We start from the raw sequence: 23,383 nt of genomic DNA, 5'->3' as shown, positions 1-23,383 counted from the left end.
AGGTAAAACTCATCGATAAAGTCGTGAATCACACGAGCTGGTAGGAGCCCGCTTTGCATACGTCGGTCGTTTCTGCTAACGTGTAAGCGAACGTGTAAGCCAACGAATAAGGTCGCAGCACTTTGGCTGACGATGCCCACGCGTCACTGATATATCACCGAGACAACTACTCGTCCCACATAGCACGAATCGTACCGCTTAACGTGTACCGTTAATACCTCGCTATGGACTCGATTTTCTATCCTTTTAATCTTTTATTCCCCCGAAACTCACCTTTTCCTTCCTTTTTTGTTTTTTTTTTTCTTTTTTTTTTTTTTAATCCAGTACAATGAAAATATGAAATTTTCTCTCGAGTTAAATTAGTGTCCGGTGAATTTCTTTTTTTTTTTTTTTTTTTTTATTTTCTTTTTAACACTTTGCTAGACGTGCACTTTCGGAAGTGTATCATCACTCACTATTTTTTTTTTCTTTTTTTTTATTTTAAAATTTAATTAAAACTTTCCTTTGATGCTTTTAATTCGTGTTAGTATGCTTGTTGGTTTTTCTTTTTTTTCTTTTAGTAAAGATCAAGAATTTCGACACATTCGCCGTTTCGTTATAGTCACGTACCTGCATGTATTTCGTTCGACATACAAAATAATGTTCCAGTTATATACCGTTCGGCAGGTGTCTCGACTTTAAAGCGTGACACGCATAACAATCGCGTCCCATTTTCTTCGTGGATTTACTTTGGTAGCACATATATCGTATATATATATAATGAAATGCACCGTGTCAACAGGTTTGACGCGTAGGTATCACGCTTTTACCAGTTTTGTTCGCATCATGGATCGTAATTGAAATCAGAGATGGTAAAATGGACGATTAACGTTCCTACGGATTTCTCGCACGATATTAAAGGTTTTAATGGAAGGTCATTAATTATCGAGACACGACCGAGGTCAAGATAGTTCGTCTCGGTGAATTCTTTTATTCTCGCGCGTGAGAATGCTGCAATATTTATTTTTTTTTTATTTTAGTCCACGGTGGACACACTGAAAAAAAAGTGTTACAAGCTGTATTCGTTGTAGAACGAATTCTTACGGATTATACTTTTTTTTTTTCTTTTCTTTTCATTTGATCGAAAGAAAGAATCGTGCAACGTTCATCCGGAAGATTCGCGTTCGCATTTTTTTTCATTGTCAAAAGTTTATTACGGTAATATCGACGATCTTTCGAAGATTTATATACCCTTTCCTTTGCAAAAGAAAAAAAAAAAAGTAACAAGAACCCAACCATTCCTATCAGTATTTTGTTATCTTTTTCATCGGGTGTGTAAACCACATATCGACACTTTTCTCCTCGAAAATAAAAATCCCTATATCGAACATTAATCCGGTTTAATCTAAGAACTTCGATACACATATATTCTCCATCGTACAAACTAGCGCCCGTTATAATATGTCTGTAATAAAGAACGATAAAATGATTACGAAAGGATAAAGGTAACAGAATGTGGATGCGTATGAGTAATAAGCAAATGATCATGATATCCGATATGTCGATTAATCCGATCACACGATCTTCACAGAAAGAAACACAAAAAATAAAGAGAAGAGTGAAAAAGAGAAAGAGAAGTTCTTGACTTAAATAGCATTTGGTACGATCTTTCTGCGAGGGAGGGGGGAAAAAAAAGAAAATAAAAAAAAAGGAACGAAAGAGAAGGGCTAAAAAGAGAAGGGCATCACGAAGAAGATAAAGAAGAAGAGAAAGAAGAGAGGTCGATGCTCCAGGAAAATCTCGTGAGTCGCAAATCCTGCGGAGCATCCGAGAAAGAGAAAGAGAGAGAGAGAGAGAGAAGAACCCCGACGTCCAGCAAGCGTGAAACGTCGTTAATCACGGGCGGATTCGGTATCGAGTTTCATCCCCTGCCCGAAGCTAGCACTCTAGCAAAGGTTTTAAGCGAATAGAACTAGCGAACGAACGTGCGCGCGTGCGTCTCTCTTTCTTCTCTATTTCTCTTACTCTCTCATTCGTCGTCGTCGTCGTCGTCGTCGTCTTCCTATCTCTCGCTTTGCTCGACTTACACCTGACGGCGTTGACCGGTACCTCTACTCTCTCTCTCTTTCTCTATACAAAGTCTTCGTGAATGCTCTTCTTACCCCCATCAAGAAGAGAGTTTCAATAGTGCACGGAACTCGAACCGTATCTAATAAGTCGTCTCGGTAAACTCGCATAAAATAATAGAATCCGACGAGACTACTCTCTTCGGTAGTAGCCATTTAATCGGTTACTCTCATATAATAGAAAACTTACATGCAATCGGATCTATATTATTTCATTTGCCGTTTAAATAAATAAATATGAAACTACCGAAGAGGTGTAGATAAATATAATAATACCACACACACACACACATACATACACACACATGGACGAAGGATTTTCTTTCAATTGTAAGATGATTATTATTACCGACGTACTTTAATACTTTATATCGCGCGTTCTACTTTTATCGTTTAGAAACCGGATCGATATAGACAGTTAGTCGCCAGTTAGACTAAAGACAGTTGTATCAATATTTATATTGGCTAAAAAGACTTAAACAGTTAACTGTGGAGCTCTGCGCGTTGGTATATCGTCGTCCTTGCCCGAACAAACTGGGAAAGAATTTCTAGAGCGCGACGGGTTTTACGGAGCCGAGCTACTCAAAGGAATTCGATCCACGACTATTTATCGCGGATCAGTTCAACGGAGAAGAAGAACTCTCCGAGTAACGTCGGTTTTCAAGCCGAGTGTCCAACCGAACGATGCATCGCACCGGCTACGATTCTCTCTCTCTCTCTCTCTCTCTCTCGCGCGCTCTCTTTCCTTCTTTTGCTATCCATCTTCTCTCTTTCGCTCGAACGACTACGAAGAGCGCGTTTTACACGCGGTTTACGCTCGAGGAGTACATGTTAAAGTATCGGTTCGTTGTATCGATCGAGAGAGAAAGAAAGAGGAAGAATTAAAGGAAGAAAACGTAGTCAAAAGAGAGAGAGAGAGAGAGAGAGAGAGAGGCGTAAATCACGACGTAATAACCCTCCTTCGGATAATCAGTGACACTAACGAAGAGCAAAGTTTTCCTATCGAGATACGGGACCATATCCGCCGCGAGTTTCCTCGCGGGTGAGCGTGAGAGAAAGAGAGGAAGGTTGAAAAGAACGGGGATAGGAGGGGAAGGGTGAGAAAGAGAGTTGAAGAGGATGAGAGAAAACGAGGGAGAGGGAGGAGGGAGAGGGAGACAACCCAGAGAACCTTCGCGCTGAATAACGTTTAATTGGCTGCAGCGCACACCGGCATGGCGGCCTTTTCCACGAGCTTCTTCTTCATCTTCATCTTCATCTTCTTCTTCATCTTCTTCTTCTTCTTCTTCTTCTGTTGCTGTCGTCTTCTTCTTCTTCTTCTTCTTCTGTTGCTGTCGTCTTCTTCTTCTTCTTCTTCTTCTTCCCACACTGCTGGATCCCGTCCTTTTCGCGTTAAGACTCGAAAGTTTTTATACAACGTACGAAAATACGGACGAAAATTCAGTCGATTATTTTTATTTTAGTCCCATTTTGAAGGGTCGTCGGAGCAATAACGTGAGCGCGCGAAATCAATCGTGGGAGCTCGTCCAGATAAAGAACAGGACGATCAGGATAATGCAAGCAAGCAAGCAAGCACAGAAAAGGGTTAACGTTTTAATGTGCGTAGGCAGCAATTTAAACGACGACACGTAAAGCTTTGCTCATTCGCGTTTACGTTCCATCAAATGGACGGTATAATCCTACCCAATGGGATTAACGTCCCTTTTTCTAAACCATATCGTCCCTTCTCTCGTTATAGAGATGTATCTGGACACGTTATCCCTAATATCTTTCTCCTAGTCTCCTAGTCTCTTGCGTAATTTCGATTTTTTTTGTCTTCATTTTCCTAGCAAGTTTTTCGTCTCTTCTTTAGAAAATGTTTACCTTTCTATGTATATAAGTACCGTATAACAAATGTACACATACTTACACGGTAAAAGACGTGTATAGAGTATATATTTGCATGTACGTCGTGTTCTTTTTTTTGAGATAACGTCGGGACTATAACGCAAGAGAAGGGAGAGAGAGAGAGAAAGAGAAAGAGGAGAGAGTCTCTCCCTCGTTGACGACGAGTCTGCGACTTACTTGCGACGCGGAGAGATACGATGTCGGAAAAGACAGACGGTTAGACGGTCTCGTAATAAATTGCTACCTTGTATTAATGATGTCTCTCCTTCGAGTTGGAAGGACACAACAAGAGGGAGAGAAAGAAAGAGAGAGAGGGAGACTTCCTCTCTTGCTTTGGATCTTCCGCGAAATCTTAACGCGTGCACGCGCGCACACAAATCGATGCCGCAAAGGAAAGGTTCGAGGATTTGCCACGATAATTTACGTTCCGTCGATCTTTACCCTCAACATTTCTTCTTCTTCTTCTTCTTGTTCTTGTTTTTCTAGTAGTCATTCCCAGGAACGAATGGGGACGCGTGGAACGAGTGGATAAGCTTCCTCCTCGAGTCGTCCTCGAACTAACCGAGCAAACTCGATCGACGATAGGTGGAAGTAAGAAAGAAAGAAAGAAAGAAAAAAAGAAAGAAAGAAAGAAAGGAAGAAAGAAAAATCAAAAAGGGGGGGAAGAAGCCCTTCGGCGAAAGTACCTTTTCCACTTAACATTATATTATTTGCCTTAGAAACTAGCGTCATTTGTCAGACGTTACCGTTACAATCCTCCCGCGGCATTTCGCGACTTTTTAACCAATACCCAATGGTCCAAGTTTAAATCTAATAAGCAACGAGTATAATCTACCGCGCCCATCAGGGTCCATTTCATATTACATCTTATTATTACGACTTTAACCGTACACCATTTGATTTTCTCATATTTCTTAAAGGTTTATCTTTTCTAGGCCAGTAGGATATATTTATATCGATCGTATTGCGCGCGCGTTGTCTTTTGACGCGTATCAAACAGTCCCGAGGCACACCATAGAGATTCTGGATCAAAGATTCCACTTCCTTCATCCTCTTCCTATTTCTCTCTCTCTCTCTCTCTCTCTCTCTCTCTCTCTTTCTCTTTCTCTCTGTATGCCTACTGGCATATCAAATCGAGAACGTATACTCCAGCGGGTCTATCTGTCCATGTGTGGGTGCGCGTTTCAGAACATATATTCCCACGCGAGAATGCATGCGTCTCTGTCCCTTAGAGGCATGTTCCATGCGTTTGTCATAGAATCCAATTTTAACGATACGACAATGACGTTAACTTTAAGGAAAGATAGGAGGTGAAGAAGAATGAACAAACTAACGAACGACACACGTTTCTGGGAAAACTATGAGAATTTATATTCGCTGTATTTATATTTCGTTGTCGAGTTAACACACACACACACTTTATATGTATTATAATAATAAATAATTATAATCGAGATGTATATATATATATGTGAAGTTCGAGAGACAAATTCAAATCGAATAACTCATATTAAAACGTCGTCCAACGAAAGACTAACAATAAGTTAACTTAACTATTACTTTCGAAAAAGAGATCTACGATAATCACAAACGGTAGATTTCTCTTGTGTTATTAAAGTGACAATTACGCACAGTAAGTGGCCCCTCGTTAAGGAATAGCACGTTAGTCTTCTTCTTTTTCTTCTTTTTCTTCTACTCGAGGCGCGAACAGTCATGGAGATGAAGCAAAAGAGAATGGAGAGTTCGCTCGTTGCAAGAGTAGAACGGTTTGAATATTACATGTTATTTTTCAAAACGAGAACGGTGGTGGTGGTGATGGTGGTGCTGCTGCTACCATCGTAAGGTCGTAGCCCGCTATTACGTGCACTTCGCGCGATTCATTATGCGTACAGAGAGAAGGAGAGTGAACGAGTGAGATAGAAAGGAACACAAAGAATAGGATAATAAGAGAGAGAGAGAGAGAGAGAAAGAGAGATAGATACGTGAGAGAAGAAAAGAGCACGTGGCGTTACGATATGATTGATCGCACGGCGTGATCCGTGGAAGTGCCGTGTCCCATCTGTCACCAATAAATATCCAATTTCACGTTAAGATGATATATAAGACGTTTTAACGGCTAGTTTTTCCCGCGGCATCGCACCTCGTAATAGGATCATTTATTAAGGAAATTGGTCGGCGGTTGGCGAAGGTGAGATATTCGTCGTCGTCGTCGTCGTCGTTGATTTTCACAGCTGAGAGACTGAAAGAAAAAGAGAGAGAGAGAGAGAGAAGGAGAGGAGAAGGAAACGCGCAGCGTAAGAATATTTATTCGCGAGATAGGAAACGTAAAACTCGATAGATAGAAGAAGAGTATATGTGTGTGTGTGTGTCTGTGAATTTTGTAAAAGGTTAGACGACACGCGTTTAGTAGTAGTTTCTATATGACGAACTTTGTAAGATCGATAGAGAAACATCGTGTATCATTTTTCTTCTAGACTAAGACTCGGAAACAAATAGTCTTACGTTATATGTAAGAAAAGGAGCTTCTGTCGATATATCGTAGTATATATGTCGTCGTCGTTGGTCGGCGTGTGTCTCATCTGGTTTCCAATAAAAAAAAGAGAAAGGGGAGGGGAAGCATCCGCGATTTTACGACAGCACCGGAAGGATTCCAATTCCTTTTCGTACGTATTCGTTCATTCGTTCGTTCGTTCGCGAATAAGACTCTTGGGTTATCGATCGACCGAGAAGAAATTCTTTCGGTCTGCGAAGAAGGGAAGAAAAAGAAGATGAATAAGAAGAACCTAAAGGGTCGACGGACCTAAGAATGAGAGACAGGTCCCTTTTCGCGCGCTCGTAAATCGCCCTCTTATTTCTCCTATACTTCGTAGAAATAGAAACGAAATGAAAAAGGCATTGGTATACCTTCGTCATTCGAGAGTACGGGAGACACGCTCGAATACTTTCTCTCTTTCTCTATCTATCTTTCTGCCTTATCTCTTAGATGAGCCGAAAATAAAAGGCATAGACAACAACGATGCGACGACATGCCAGAGATTTATATTTACGATCCCACGGATGGTAGCTCCGGGGGTGGCATGGTGGGGTAAAGGGAGAAGAAAGAGTACTGGAGAGTGTGAAAAGAGAAAGTAGAAAAAATGTATATATAGAGAGAGAGAGAGAGGAGGTATGGAAAAGGGTAAGGATCCTTCGTCGAAAGTGCATTCAAGCGCATCGTTTTCGCGACTCGTTCCATGTTTCGTTTTCTCTCCCTCGTACTATGTACGATCATCGTGTTGGTATCGTGCAATGTCGCGGTGTTTTAGTTGTGTTGCACACGACGACGACGATGACGACGACAACAACGACAACAACGACAACGACGATAGGATGCTAGAGAGTAGGGAGAAAAGGAAAAAAAATAATAGTAAAACCCGTAGAGATCATTATTAAAGAGTAATGAATAGTACCGGAAAGATTCAAACGTGTTAGAGAGTACGACGCACGATCTCAACGAGTATAATTCTTGAAGATAGCGTCATTAACTTCGTAAGTCGTAAGAAAATGGGCATGCGCGCGTGCGCGCGTTAAAAGATGCCATCCGCGGATGCGTTAGGTTGTTAAGGAAATAAGAAGCTCCCTTAGTTCTTACACGTTCTTAATCACGCTTATAACGAAAAGGGCAAACCTTTCTTCTAAACGCGCGACCGATCGTCGCACGTTGTTACGATGTTTTACGTTAATGCGACTCTCCACCGTGTACCAGGAATTATATGTTACGAGGGTGGAGAATTAAGAGAGGAATAGAGAAGACGAAGAAAGAAATAGTAGAAAAATAGGAGAGAGAAGAGGAAAAAGAAGAGGTAGAAGAAGAAGAAGAAGAAGAAGATGAAGTTCAGAAGTTGTTTGTCGAAGGAAGCGAAGAAAGATCGTAACGGGCGCAAAGTTCGCCGCTAGAGAGGTGGATTATTAAAGACTCAAAGGATGGAGGTACTTAAGGGTACTTTTCATCCTTCTAACTCAACTTCGATGCTTTCTCCGTGATCAATTCCAACATAAAAGCTTACGGTACTTCCCCCTTCCCCCTCTATCCTTCCAACTTAACTCCCCCTTCCTGTTCTTACTTCCTTCCCCCTATCATCTTTTAAATGCCAATCGTTTTTGTAAAACTAAAAGGGAGATGGTCCAACGTTGTTTCCGTTAATAAACAATACGAGAAATTTCCGTAATAAGTTTCAGATTGATCTCGGTGATCCAAAAAGGGGATCGCGCGTTAAAGGTAATATCAAAGTAAAAGAAATCGTTGTAGATAAATGTGATTGGTCGTCTACGATGAGAAGAAACGAGTATCGTTTCTTAAAAAGAAAGGAAATCGATTCTCTCTTTCATTCACGAATTGATTCCCCCCCCCCCACCGATTCGAATTTTACGAGCTTTTTTTCCGTTCTGTTCTGTTCTGTTCGTCTTCGAAATTGTCGCATATCGTTGCTGTGCAATTTCTCGTTATAACAATGTAGCATCATTCGTCTGATTCTTGCACAGTGGGGGAGAAGTGAGGAGGAGGAGGAGGAGGATGGCGCGCACGAAGGAATGAGAATGAACGTGAGGGGTCGGTTTGCTGGTTCGGGGGAAACGGGAAAAAAAAAGTAGAAAAAATACAGGCGTCGGTGTTGTATTGGAACTAGAAAGATGCGAGAAAGAGAGAAAGATGTATAAGAGATAGTTCGTCGCCTTGAATGCGAGATTCGAAATTATCGCAACGATTCGGAACAGTTAGGTTCGTCTACCGGTCGGGAATGGTACGCGCGCGGGGAATGGTATTGCAAATGCGAGTACAGAAGCGAAAGAGATGAAAAGAAGAAAGAAATACCGCGAGTGAGTGAACGAGAGAGAAGAGAGAGAAAGAAAGAGAAAGAGAAAGAAAGAAAGAGAGAGAGTAAAGAAAACGGAACTGCTTCGTGGAGCAAATGTATGCGCACTCTCGGAGATAACGCGAAACCGAGGAGAATTCTTTTTCTTCCTTCGTTTTTTCCATTTTCTTCCTCTTTTCAAAGCCAACAGCCTCTCCTCCTACATTAACGTACTCGTGCGGATAAACCCGAAACCAGTGTGGAGTTAAGCTCCTCTGTCCATCCATCTTTCGCAGAATAAATAATTCAATGTTATTATTTAGACGTTTCTCTTTCTACAAATAATAAGAAGGAAAATGAGATGATATTTATTCCTCGAGTTTTCTCTTATATTTTATATATATATATATATATCTAACAGGGAGCGCCTTTCTCTATTTAAAATTTGCTTTTCCCCAACGTTGAGGAAGAAAAATAAAACTACGATGTCGAATGTAATTAATACAACCGCCATAAAGATGATGTTCGTTAAATTAGCATATCCCGTAATTATTTGCATTTCTAAGTAACATATATAATTATTTTTGTTCTTTCTTTCTTTTTTTAATTCATCGTTCCCGTAGAATTTTTCTTTCGATTTGCTTTTCCCGTGCTAGAAAAAAAAAAAAAAAAAAATTCAATTTATATCTACCCGGTTCGAAGAGTTTCGAACCGTAGTACCGATAACGAGATAGGACGTATAAAAATAAGAACCCGGGAGAAAAAAAAAAAAGATGAAAGTAAGGGCACTCTTAGTCGATGGGACGGAAACATTTGTAACGAAGGAACGTAAAGAGAAATAAGATCGAGAAGGATAGACTTCGCTTCGAGCGGAAGCGTGTTTCGAAAGTATGTATATCTTCGTAGCTTGAATTCTTTTCCCGTGCATTTTCCACATTTTCGATGCACGCGTTCCCTCGTCCCATTTCTTCGACTCTTTTACGTCCCATCTTGTTCTCATTGTATGTCGCTGCCTCTACTTCTCTCTCCTTCTCTCTCCTTCTCTCTCTCACTCTCTCTCTCTAGCACACACTTTTCCCTCCACATTTCACCGATTTTCACGTTCCCTTGAAAGTCGAAAAGCGTTTCGCTCTTCGCGTCACCCGGAGTCAATATTTGTCTCCTGAACCGCTTTAACTCTCATGATATTCCCCCCCCCTACACCGATTTTCTTCTTCTTCTCATCCTTTCGAAATATCACTCTTTTCTTCCCTCCTTTCCCCCTTCCCCCACCTCCGAGCTACTCCCGTCTCGCGAAAATAATAACTTCGTTTTAAACGAAGAGTTTCTCGCGAAACGGTATTATTCGTTCAGAAGGATAGTTCGCGAATCGACTTTACAGTTAAGAACGAAGATCCGGGGTACACTATATCGATGGAAAATAAGGAGGAGGAGGAAGGAGGAGGAGAGTGGACCGTTATTCGTAAAATGGAGAACAAGTACATAATCTTGAAACGATGGTAACGAATCGAGGGACTAATATCGTCCCGTATCTTCCAACAATCTTTAAATCTCGATATTCTATCGAAACCGTTCGCGAATACACATACACATACACACACAGAAGAGGGGTCTTTATGCTTTCATCCAACGTGTATTCGGTTCTATCAATGTGTTCCTCGTTTGGTATTAGGAGGCATCCTGCCTCCTAATGCACGATCCCGTACTTCCGAGAAGGGATCGCGACCCACCGAGAGTGCTCGAGAGCCTTAGAAAATCATGTAATTATTACATCAGAGTTAACTGCGTACTTCCTATCGATCGGAGATGACTCTCCTCTTTGGTTTTCCTCTCCCTCCCTCTCTCTCTATCTCTATCTATCTATCTATCTATCTATCTATCTATCTATCTATCTATCTATCTATCTATCCCTTTCTCTCCTTCATTGTAGAAATTTACCGAAGCGGTCAGTGTAACGTTCGATGGACGATAGATAAGCAGAGTATGGTTATAATATCGTGTGCCATCTTCGATGTCGTCCCAATCGATGCAGGCGTAAGTAGTAGTCCTTTCACGTATATGGGGAAACCTAAAGGATATCGAGGAGAAAGGTGGGCAAGAAATGAAAAAATAAAAAAAGAGAAGGTGGAAAGAATACTAAGAGACGACGAGATACAGGATGATATCAAGGTGTGTGTGTATGTGTGTGTGTGTGTGTGGCTCGATTCGACCTACGCTCTATTATTTTATTTTCTTTCTTTTTCTCTCTCTTTCTCTCTTTCTCACTCTCTTTCTATCTATATCTCTTCGTCTCCTACGTGTACCGGAGTATAACGGACTACAAAAGATAATTATTTCGATGGCAAGGGTTCATCGTGTATAATTGAGAACGTGGGTAAACACTTAAGTGACTTTAATTCAATTTTCTCCGTGTACCAGGGATATATAGCCACTCTCAATCGTTTGGCACGAGCTTCACCGTTGCCTTTAAGGTTGATCGTGATGTTCGCGTTAAACGAGCGCGAGCAGACCCCCCTGTAACGTGGTGTATCCGTTACCTTAAATCTGACGGCTTTACTTTAATACTAGATAACACCGTCGTCGCCGTATGTTCTTCCGGTGAAACCTTTAGCAGTCGATAAGAGCCCTATAATATTCTAAACCAAGTTTGCCAAGAGAAGAGGTCTACCTACTAGTATTATCTAATGGATTACCGCGTTTTCCCCCAAGGATCCAAATGTTAAACATTTTCTACCCTACCTCCCTTACAATTAGAAATAGAAGGCTCCACACGTGAAACCAACATGTGTGTATCTTTGTAGTCTCTAGAATCAGAAATAGGAAAAGCAAAAGGGAGTAAAAGTAACGAATGACCAACCGAAATGTCTTCGTGCTTCACTTTGAAAGCAGTAAAAGGACCCTAGGTGAAATCCGAGAAATCGAGTCTCTGTCTATATGTATATATATATAAAAAGGTACGTCTTCAATTACTTAAAATAACGGGGAGACTGCTTCGTGTGTTTCGCTACATCGGAAACTAGTACTCGGGGACGAGAAGTGGGAAGAAGAGGATAAATGTGAAGGGAAGAGGAGAGAGAGAGGGAGGATCGATCTTATAGCTAAGAGCACGGTTAGCGGTCGAAGTACCTCGCACATTGCTCTCGAAGGTCCATAATCGTAATTGCCATTGGCCCCTGTCGCTTGTATCCAGGTCGGGTCGCAAGCGATGACAACAGAAGCGGCATACAACACAGGGACAGGGATGGCGAATATATATGTATATGTGTTTCTCTTCACTACCTTCCTCTTCCTCCCTCCCTCCCACCCTTCCTTCCCTACATGTTCGTCGTGTGTTTCTACAGGCGACAACGGTATAGATAGGAGGTAACGGGAGGAAATTGGAGGCTGGACAACGGTCGCGTCGGGTCAGTACCACGTGGCATTTCAGAGAATTATGAGCTGGAGTAGAAGACGGTAAAGGTCGCAAAGAAATGAAAAGAAATAGAAAGAGAGTGAGTGTGTGTGTGAGAGAGTGGGAGACTGGGAAGGTAGAGGATGGAATGAGTAAAGCAAGTCAGAGATATCTTCTTGAATTTTAATTGCTTCTCTCAACATCTCAACTGGCTGATGTATTAAGGAAATTAAAGTTTGCCCGATAATGCTCTCCTTCTTTATTTATTTATTTCTTTATTTATTTATTTCTTTCTTGTTTTCTGTCTATTTATCTTTCTTTCTCTCTCTCTCTCTTTCTATGTATATTTCTCTCTGTTGGTAAACGACATACACCGTTCCTGTTTGTCCAGTTAGTCTGGTTTTCCTCGTTTGTCGCTACACCTTCACACGGGGGCCCACCGACGACTTCCTTTCCCGTGACCGTGGTCATGGTCTCGTGATCTCGACTCTCTATACCGTGTAAATTCGAACCGACACTACGTACATCACAATTTTTCAATAGAAAGTGTCCGAATATATACATATATATACGTATACATACATACGAGAGGAGTATGACAAGATAAAAGAGAGAAAATATAAGATTAAAAAAAATTAAAGTTGATAGAAGTTAGCTTTTATCTTAAAGAAATTTCCACGAAGATAGGAATTATCAGGTAAGGCGGATATCAACCGGCCGGTTAAAAGTTGCGGAAAGTTCCCATCCGTAGCCTTGCCGACCGTTATTCCTTTCCAATGCGATCCATAACGTTTTATCGACGTTGCTAGGGAAAAAAGCTATGGGGTAACAAGATCGAGTCTAAGGTGAAAATAAGTCCGAGTTGTTAAACTAGACCTTAGCAGTCGTTTCCCCCTATCGATCGTCGGATTAGCTTGCAATGAAAGCTCGTTAATCCTTGCTTCTCGTGGGCGTGCGTTTCAAACTGACCAACTAGTTGTGTATATATATATACATATATAGAGTGGTACATACGTATTATCTGTATACGGATCGAGAATTTTCTCGCATGGAAAATGCGTTCGCGGTTCGTAAGCGTTAACTCGTAAAAATGTCCGACTCTATTGGCATGGTAGACAACGACAACGTGTTCAATGGTTACCCATGGTGATGGTGTACCGTTAAACGATACGACGACGACGTTTACCGGGGTATAATGTCGTTTCGAGCAATACGCCCGCGTACCAGAACCGCGCATATACGCAATTGGGTAACTATTGTTTGTTCGTTTATTTCAATGACTCTCTTCCTCTCTCTCTCACTCTCATATTTCTTTCTTTTTGTTTCTTGCTTTGTTCTACGTTCCTGCGATAAGACACAGTGGATAGCTCGAGATAATTTCTAAAGTTACGATAAATCGGTAAAATAACAAACGTACTTACTCGAACGGAATTCGTAAAGTAAACAAGAAACAGATCTATACTTGTCGAGTAAACGATACGCTTCTTAGCATTTCTAAGAGATTTTACAGATACGTGCCCATTTACCATTCGATAAATGAAAACTCGTAGAAAAATCATTGTATATAAGTATCACATAGAAAACATTCGTTATATTATGCGGGATGTATTTCAACGTAGTTGGAATATTGATTCTAATTTAAACATGGATTTTCGTTTAAATGCTCACGCCCGTGTGTCATGGGAAATATAAACTCGTGATTAAACACAGAGAAAGCGATAGTTTGTTCGTTTCATCCATGAAAGAACTTCATTTTCATTAGTGCTACAGGAGCGCTGATTGAATTGTTACTTTTTACTGACTTTTAATCAAAAAAATGATTGCTTTAATGATACTCTCGTATAGCGTTAGTATTCGAAGTTGCATTCAAGAGTCAGTCGCGTTCCGAGAATACGTTGGAATTTTATCTTCTTACGGGTCTTGTCTCTCGATCTCTTTTTTTTCCTTCTTCTTTTTCTTCTCATCCAGCAAAACTGGTCTCTCTCCTTCTTGCTGTTACTGCTGCTGCTGCTGCTACTACTACTCGACACTTTACGATTACGCAGGGACCGCTTATTATGCAACGAGTTCGGTTCGACTAGCGGTCAAGTCAAGTCAACGAATACGACCGTTATTTAAACGCACAGATCGCGAACCGTGCATAATCCTAATCTATATTTATCGTTGATCATCGAGTAATTAATATTTTTTTTTGTTTTTTTTTTTTTGTATTAACAACTCAAGTTCCAATTATTTTAAATCGTTCTTTAATACGTTACAAACATTTCTGTTTTCCTTCGATCATTTTATTTTATTCTCTCATCGATTTTCCATGCTGTGTCGTATCGTTAGCTAGGAAACTCGGCTCAACTAATGTCATTCATTTCATCGTGCAACGATCGAGAAAGCTTTTGCGTGGGAAGGCAAGGTCGTTTCCGCGTTCATCAAATACATGCAGTTAGATCGACCGTAACTTACAACTAATTACGGATTCTAATCTCCTGTACCGTTCATTTCGAGCTTTCTAATGTATTTCGAACTAATTACTATATTCTTTTTCTATTATATATATATGTATATATAATTATCATTGAACTCTAAACGTTTTACTTTTGAATTATTCCATTACGCATAAACGCGATTTAATAATTGAATGCATGAATTTCGAGTAAAAGAAACATTTTTAATTTTATGATAAAACATTAGTTACATCAGGAAAAAATATATATTTCGTTCTTTATTTTTATTTAGTATATATGAATTTTGCAACACAAATACACCGAGGAAATGCGATCCGTAAAAATATTTTCTTTGGCAAAGTGCATTGTACATTTCCCCCGGTGAAAAAATAAATGACTAAAAGGAAAGAGAAAAAATGGAGAGAAAAAAGGCCAAGAAAAACGTAAAAGAATTTAGAGTGAGAGAGATAGAGATAGAGAAAAGTAGAAAAGGAAAAAGGAACGGAAGAATTTAGAGGAATGACGAGAATAGCAACTTTTTGTTCTTTTTACTCTTTAATCGTGACATAGTACATGTTCGCGTAACGAAAGTCCTGCCTGCAGGACGGTACTTGAACCCGGCGCATGGAAAATCAGAATTTGGACGAATTTGGACTAGGAAAATGAGGAAGACGAGAGGAAAGAAGGGCGTAGGGAGAGAGAGAGAGAGAAAGAGAAAGAGAGAGAAGAGTTGGACGAATATTCGGTAGAAACGTGACTCCTCTTACGTAGAGAGGTTAATACGAACCGGTGCACGTAGCTCATTCTACGGTTGCAGCAGGTGCATATTATTCACGTCTCGGCCGAATAGATCTCGCGCGAAATTCATAAAGTAATCCTTTGTACGGATACTTCTGAAGGTCGGCGCTCTTTATGGAAATTTCACGTGGTAGTGTAATACGGCCCCGTTACGAGTGGGATATCTCGCTTGAGAAGAAGGTGAGAGAGGAAGAAGAATTTTCGGTTGGTGGTAAGTAAAGAAAAGGAAACGATGGGAAAAGAGAAAGGACTTTGATATTTCCTAAGAAAGAAAGAAAGAAAGAGAGCTCAAAAGTAACATTATTCGTCTTCTCGAGTTTTCGGTAAGATGATAGTTTAAAGAAAAGAAAGAAAGAAAATAAAAGAGAGAGAGAGAGAGAGAGAGAGAGAAAGAAAGTTATAACAAAATTTTGTAGACGAATTAGGAATTTTTTGAGATTGATGGATATTAGGAAATTCTCTTCGTACTCTTAAAACATTTTCTCAAAGAGGATCGTCTAATTGAAAGTCTGTTATTTAACGGTGGAAGCAACTACTCGTAAAGGAGATTCAAGTTTGTTCGGGACAAGTTGGCAAGGCGTCCTACTAATTTTACGGTCAACCGCCGACGTATACTTCGGCCGACGGTATTGAACCCAGTGGCAGGTACAAAGCACCTACCAGTGTACTCTGACCGATAACGATATTAAGGCGCTTCTTGGAGATCACGTGACGTTAATTATGTCGCTGGAAGTACCTAGAAATTGTGGTGTCACAACAGGCGTTCCGTATATTACTTTGCCCAGACCCGAATCACCTCAAAGTTGTACCGGGGTTGTTCATTAACGCCTTTTTGTAAAGGTTGCTAACGGGGATGCACAAATTTTGGAGAATGAACTATAAGCGCGTGTGTCGACGTCGTCGTGTGTCGTCGTGTGTCGTAGACGACGAGGTCGTGTAATTAACGCGAAGAAATATGCGATAATACGTATACTAAGAGAACACCTTATAACGATCCTTTATCACTTATGCATATAGATCATTGCTCTGTAATGATCTATAATGATGATAAGATAAATCAACATAGTAAGAAGCATAAATTAAATTGACCTACTAAATTATTACCCAAACTAAATATTACTCTGAATTTAACACACACACTCTATATATATAAGAATTAAATTAAAAAATTCATTTAATAATATTTCAATTTAAAAGAAAAATACAAATAATCGTTAAGAACGTGTACGAACGATTAAATGGAGTTTTACAAAATTGATGAAAGAACAAAAAGATTTGTCAAAAGATTATCGCAGCGTGAGGGATATAGTGACGATGTCTTAGTGTACAAGCAAGTTATACCGACACACATATATACGTTTTAAAGAACAACGTTTTTCTTGTAGTTAGGTGTAAAGTCTACCGAGGAAGAGAAAGTTCCAAAGCTCCGAGATTTCGTGGGTGGGACAAACAAAGCAATTACAAGAAAACGAAATAAGGGAAACTAAACGATTCTAACACTCGATCGCATTTTAAGAGAGTTTACTCGTGCTTTACTTCTTTCTTTCTTTTTTTGCCGTATATTTAACCTTTGCCTTCTGTATAATATATTTTTTTATTTTTTCTTAATTATTATTTTGGAAAAAGAAAAACATTCCAGACAGAGATAAAGAGATAAAAAAAAAATAAAAGAGAAATTGAAAAGATAGTTAGGTCTCTTCTTCCAGAAGAAATCTCTTCCGTGTAATCGCCGATAGTTCGCCACGGCAATAAGTCCGGATATACGAGGTACTTAAGAAGAAAACAGAGAGAAAGAGAGAGAGAGAAGGCAGGAACTCCTAGATGCACATTCCTCGGCCCTTCTAGCGCGACACACACAGACAAAACTTCGGATGCAGCAGTTAGGGCTGCAGAGTCCGCTGCATGCTCGAGCTGCTGTCTTTAATATGCGACGGACAAGCTGACCTCGCCCTTTTCCTGCCGGTTACTCGTTTTAGACTATTATCTACGTCTATGTAGAGAACGCTTAGCTACTTTACTCGACGGGTTATGTTACTACTAAAGAATTTATAATAACCGCGTTATTAGTTCGCACACGAAATAGCACGAGTCGGTGTTGTGTCAGTTTCGAGAAAAACAATGAGACTTTTATATATAGTCTTTGCGTAAACCACGCAAAAAAACGTGAACCACGAAAAATTTGAAGCAAACAAAATTTTTAAAATTGTACGTGACATCCCCCTCCTCTACGATATTTACGATTAATATTTTTCATTTACAAGTGTGAAATTTGAATCTTCGTCGTGATTTAAATGACTCTCGCGATGACACGAGTTCCTAAATCTGCCTGATTTAGCAAGCGAACGACCGTAACGAACATCATCGAAATGTTCTTTGGAAGCGTTGAACGGTGTTAAATCGTTAACGACGAAAAAGAACTGCTTTGTTCTATAAAAACAAAAACAAAAAATAGTCTATTACTTCGGGCTAGTCGAAAAAAAAGAAGAAGATGAAGGAGGAGGAAAAAAAAAGAAATTGGAGCGAGGACATACGAATAATCGGAAAATTAAAGCGTGGAAAAAAAGCACGTCGTCAGTTTCTAAGAGCAAGGTCACGCACGAGGCAGAAATTCTTACCAGTCATATTCGTCTTCGATGCGATGGATTTTACATCGTGCAAACTACGAGGTCGGAATTTGAATGCGTATAAACATATGTCACTTGGCAAATGTTGCAAGTTACGCGAGCGAGTGCACTTCGGTGCACTTTGCGTTATAAACCACGCAAAACCGGCTGTAATCCTCCACCTCCTCAATTTCTTCTTCTTCTTATTCTTTTTCTTCGTCTTCATCTTCTTCTTCTTCTTCTTCTTCTTCTTCTTCTTCTTCTTCTTCTTATTCATCTTTGTCTTTTTGTTGTTCCATTTCTTCTTCTTATTTCGTTCGACCACTGTTAGAGTTTCCACGGCTCGATGAATTCCCAGAAAGGTTCGGCGTAGGAACGGCAGCAATTGGATGTAGTTACGCATCGAATGACGATGCAACCGAGGTGCGGAAGGCCAATTCTACTTCTCCATCCTTTTTCTCTAATTCTATCTAACTCTCTCTCTCTCTCTCTCTCTCTCTCTCTCTCTCTCTCTTCTTTTCTCTGGATCTCGTCTTTTCTCGCACCGTTAGCGAAGGAAACTGGATCCGAGAGTAGAGGATGCGTTTCGTGGAAAATCATTGTTTCCTCTAACACACACGTTAATGCGAATCGTACTCACTGAAAGCTTTCGCATCTAGTCCAAGTATGTCTACCTTGAAAAATCGAATGAGAACGTAACAAAAGAGCCGTACCAGAGATGATCGTATTGTTCTTCTACCAACGCCATTCGGTCTCGTTTTACCTTTCGTTCTATCCCATTCGTCCAAATCCGTTGGTCAAAGGCTTTTCGAATCGAAATTCCAATCGAGTACGATCTTACTAGACCGTGCTAGAAAGATAGAAGATAACTTCGTAAAAGGTAACTTCGTTAACGTTCAAACAGAGTACCCACCAGCAGCCAGCTCTTTGCGTAAAAACGATCGTTATACATTAAAATACGAATTGGTTTAAGGAAAACAGTAAATCACTGTGATACTCAGACGTTCCAGTGATTTGTATCGAAAAGAGTTCAATTTGATTTTCCTTAGAGGAGTAAAGTGACGTTCAGATAGAAAAAAAAAAAAAAAAAAACTAGAAAAACTACTACGAGAGATATGGTAGCTTGCCAGGAAGGGAAAAAGAAACGGGGGGGGGGCGGTAAGAGAAACGTGCCAGATAAATATGAAGGAAAGAAATGGAGAAAATAAAAAAGGGAGGAAGGAAGGAAGGAAGGAAGGAAGGAAGACACAAAAAAAGAACTAGCGAAAGTCTTTGAAAAGGAGAGAAGGAAAAAGATGAGACTAAGATAAATCCCCTTCGCTGGCTAAACGGCGTCTCTCGATTTCGTAACGTTTTACTTTTACGAGTCTCTCAGGGCGCATTAGTCGAGCCGATGGCACGTTACATACTTCGCGATCCTAATTATTAATGTTACGGTTATTACCGTTATAGCCACCGCAAGAGAACGACTTCGGCCGTCTCATAAAGTAACGCCTTATCGATCCAACGAATGCGTTCTGGCACACACCATGTGTCCCTCCTATATCCCTCTCCACCCCCCTTTCTCTCCCGATTTTCTCTTCCTTCTTCTTTTTTCTTTCAACTTGTACTAGTACACCTCTGTTAAGAACTTTTACGCTTTCTTTTTCCACGAGTCCGTTCGTGGAAACGAAACGAAACGAAACGAAACGAAACGAAACGAGACACGATGCTCGTCGCCAACCCAACTATTCGCGCCAACTATTCGATACATTCGCGTTATGCTAACGAAGTAGAAAACCTGATTTAAATCCTAGTCTTAGATCTCGAATATCTCTAGTTTCTTTTTATTATTTTTATTAAATTCCACTAGATCAATTTATCACGAACGATAACCGTAAATTCGGTATTCGTTTCTTTTCTCATCTTCTCTCTCTCTCTTTCTCTATCGTATAATCTCAAATGTCACTTTTTATTCGCGATAAGAGAGACTTTTGCGTATTTAAGACGACGACACGAAAGGTGGAATTGAATTTTCGTGTGACGAATTTATCGTTAGAGAGAGAGAGAGAGAGAGAGAGAGAGAGAAATGACTCTCTTTTACCTTGATTACGATCTTAGAGAAAATCAATCCTTTTGTCGAACTATTCATTCATCTTCGCGGACTTTATTAATCCAGCCACGCGTTATTCTTCCATTTCTTCTATTAACGTCTCTCCCACGTAATGGAAATTTATTCGTCTCTTTCAATATATATTTTCTCTCCTTTAGCTTTTTCGTTTGGTTATTTGGGTCCTAACCTATCCAGGGAAACCCCCCCCCCTTTCTGACCTCTTTACTATTACGTACGAGGAATATGAATCTCGAACCACGTTCGAGCGTGCATCTCCTTACGTGCGTCCGCCGAGAGATGTGCTGAACTGGGAATTAATGTTACTTCTTCTATTCTCCTCTTCCTCCTCCTCACTTTCATTCTTTCACTTTCTTTAATGTAAATTTTCCGTGAACCAAGCGAAAAGGAATTTAAATTCTAACCTTTCTCTCTCATGCCATTCCCTTGTAATAATAGAGGCGCCAAGGGGGAATAGCAATGTATCATTTGGGAAGAAAAAAAAAAAAGAAAAGAAAAGAAAAAAAAAAAATGTTTACGGTTCTCTTTCCTTTCCCCGTTTCGTTCCTTGCTTCCGATTATTTTAGCCTAACACACATCGAAAATTTGACTGTTCCGTAAAAACGTGAGAGATTCCCTTTGCCCTCGCTCGGCCTAAATCGAATTTCGAATAACGCGATATAAATCGTCGCAGAGAGGAAAAAAGGGTATCATCTTTCTCCGTTCGATATAAAGTTTTATTAAAATTCATAAGGTGTGTGTGTGTTATATCCAAGCGAAAAATATCCTCTTTGTATTCGACATCGTTGTCGAAGGATATGGAATTGTCAACAATATGCAAAGTATATATCGTTGCGTCTAAAGATATAGGTATATACATATATTATTCTAAGAACACAAACAAACTACTTTTTATACGATGGTAGATATAAAGTTGAAGCTGATCGAAAAAATAAAGTCAGTCTGTCTAGTTTTATAAACGTAAACGAATACACCAACTGGATAGCAGGTAAGCGATACTTTCTTTGGCTTTAAGCTTGATAGAACTGATAACAAGATTTTATTGATTTTTCCATGTACTCGCAAAACGTTTTAGCAAATAATTGTAAGGGATAGACATACAATATAAAAGAAAGAAAGAGATAGATAGATAGATCGAAAAAGAAACCTTTATTCGTCTTTCGTGCGTTTTACCTCGAACGACGATACATTCTACGTTACTATCAACCTTTTTTCTCTTGTGATTGCAGGATTGCCGTTTTACTTGGTCGTCTTCGTCGTCATCGTAGCAAGTGGAACGTAGAAAAAGGAAAAGGAGTGATCGAAAGGAAGATCCCAAACAAGCGAGCGACTTCTATTCACGCATCGTTCACAGTGAGTCAATGAAAATCGAACGTTTTACGATCTTCTTTATATTCGCTCTATTTTTTTTTTTTCTTCTTTTCTCCATTTTCTTTTTTTTCTATTTTTCTATTTCTTACCCGCTTACAATGTCGACGACACGAATTATACGGGACGGTAGATTAGAAACCGATCCTCTCGAATTTATTCCCGATCGACTTTTATGACGTAAGTCGCCCCCCCCCTCCCCAGAACCCGTCGATTACAAGTCAAAGTTGGTAGAAAAGATGTTTGAAAATTTATTGTCGTTTCTACTAACAATAAAGGACCACCGTCCGCTTAGATCGTAAAGAAATATCGCCATCACTGTTAGCCGATAACTGCGCTACGTATCGTATTCCAACGATCGTCGAATCGTTTTGATACCATGACGATCTTTATGAGCGCAACTTTACCGTCTCGACGAGATATTATTCCTCGTCCCTCGTCATCCTACCCCCTACCCCCTATCCCGCACAGCCCCACCTCTTCCTCCATCTTGTCCTAGTCCTTACCAGGAGCCCGTTTTCTTTTAAAGAATAAACGAGCCTTCGAACGTGGGTCGTAACACGTTGACCGAAAAGAACTCACTCTTTCTGTCTCTCTCTCTTTCTGTTTCGAACGATTCAACATCTTGACGTACGATACGAACTTTTTTCCCCCAACACCCCTCTCCCTCCCCTCCCCACATTTACTACACTTTGATTTCTCTCGTGACCGACACTATATCGTCGTTTATGGTCGTGCCAGGCAGCAACAGCAACAGCAGCAGCAGGGATACTATGTTCCAGGCACCGGAGAGGAGCATTTTCATTTTTCCTCGCGACTATATTTACTTCTGTTAGATCGTTATTTTTTTTTGCGACCGTTTCGCAAACGATATACTTCTAGATAATCTCTACGTTATCGATCATTCTCGATACCATTTGTATTTGTATCACGTACCGACATAATATAAACGGGTACGAGTATCGAAAAAAGAAAAAGAAAAAATGAGAATGATATTCTCTCGTTGCCACGGTATTATATTGAATTATTCGATTTCTCATATTTCTTTTTTTTTTTTTAATGCGAATTTGAAAGAGAAATTATTTATGAAGTATAATTCTTCTTTTAGCATATAGAACTCAAACGCTTGGAAATTAATCGGTTAACTTGCTTTAACGTTTTGCCACGAGTTACGTACGTATGTACAACACCGTGTAAATAATTTATAATATTCGCGATATGTATTATTAATCATCTACATTTGATGATGTAGAAAAGAGGGGAAGTAGAATATAATAACAAATCGTTTCGCGTTATGTTTAATTATTGTTCGCGTCAAATTTAGCAATTAATGTGATAACGAATGTCATAATTGACCGACACCTTTCATCTTATCGATGAAAATCTTAACTGGAGTTAAGATGACATAGAAGATAGATCTAAGAAACTGATGTAGAATAACGAACGTATTTGATTTTTCTTTTCTTTACTTTACTTTACTTTCTTTTTTTGTATTTCTTCTTCTTGACGTAGAGAGATAAATAGATAAGAAGAGTAGACATATTTCGGTATCTATCAGAATCTCGAGTATCTTTAAACTCGATCCGTGGTCGTTACGTTGAACGTCGTGTACCGGTTTGCCGGTGACGTTCTAGACACTTACACGAAGATTCGTTACACTATCCAATCTTAGAATAATATCACTCTCATCGTTTATCGTCTGTGCATAAGCTAGAGAATTTGATCTCTTATATTTGCGTCAGCATATATCCGTTGAACGAAGATGAAAATCGAAAGAGAAAGGGAGAGGACGCTCAGTGACCTAGCAAAGGGAGACAGACGGTTGGGGGAAGAGGGGGAAGGAGGAAGGCAGAT

The 23,383-nt window shown here is 39.9% G+C and overlaps 2 protein-coding genes across 3 annotated transcripts in view; one reads left to right on the top strand and one right to left on the bottom strand.

The window, feature by feature from the left end:
- Window positions 1-23,383, bottom strand: part of LOC106785027 (autophagy-related protein 16-1) — a 384,411-nt gene that overhangs the window by 70,569 nt on the left and 290,459 nt on the right. The window lies entirely within an intron of this gene.
- Window positions 1-23,383, top strand: part of LOC106785026 — a 171,865-nt gene that overhangs the window by 19,872 nt on the left and 128,610 nt on the right. The window contains exon 2 of the mRNA XM_014745123.1: window positions 21,391-21,514. The gene's annotated coding sequence lies outside the window, so the exon portion shown is untranslated. The remainder of the gene's footprint in view (window positions 1-21,390; window positions 21,515-23,383) is intronic.

The sequence above is a fragment of the Polistes canadensis genome, unplaced genomic scaffold, assembly GCF_001313835.1.
Source record: "Polistes canadensis isolate GaletaPanama2010 unplaced genomic scaffold, ASM131383v1 scaffold_44, whole genome shotgun sequence".
Classification (NCBI taxonomy): Eukaryota; Metazoa; Arthropoda; class Insecta; order Hymenoptera; family Vespidae; genus Polistes; species Polistes canadensis.
This window is presented reverse-complemented; position numbering and strand designations above follow the sequence as displayed.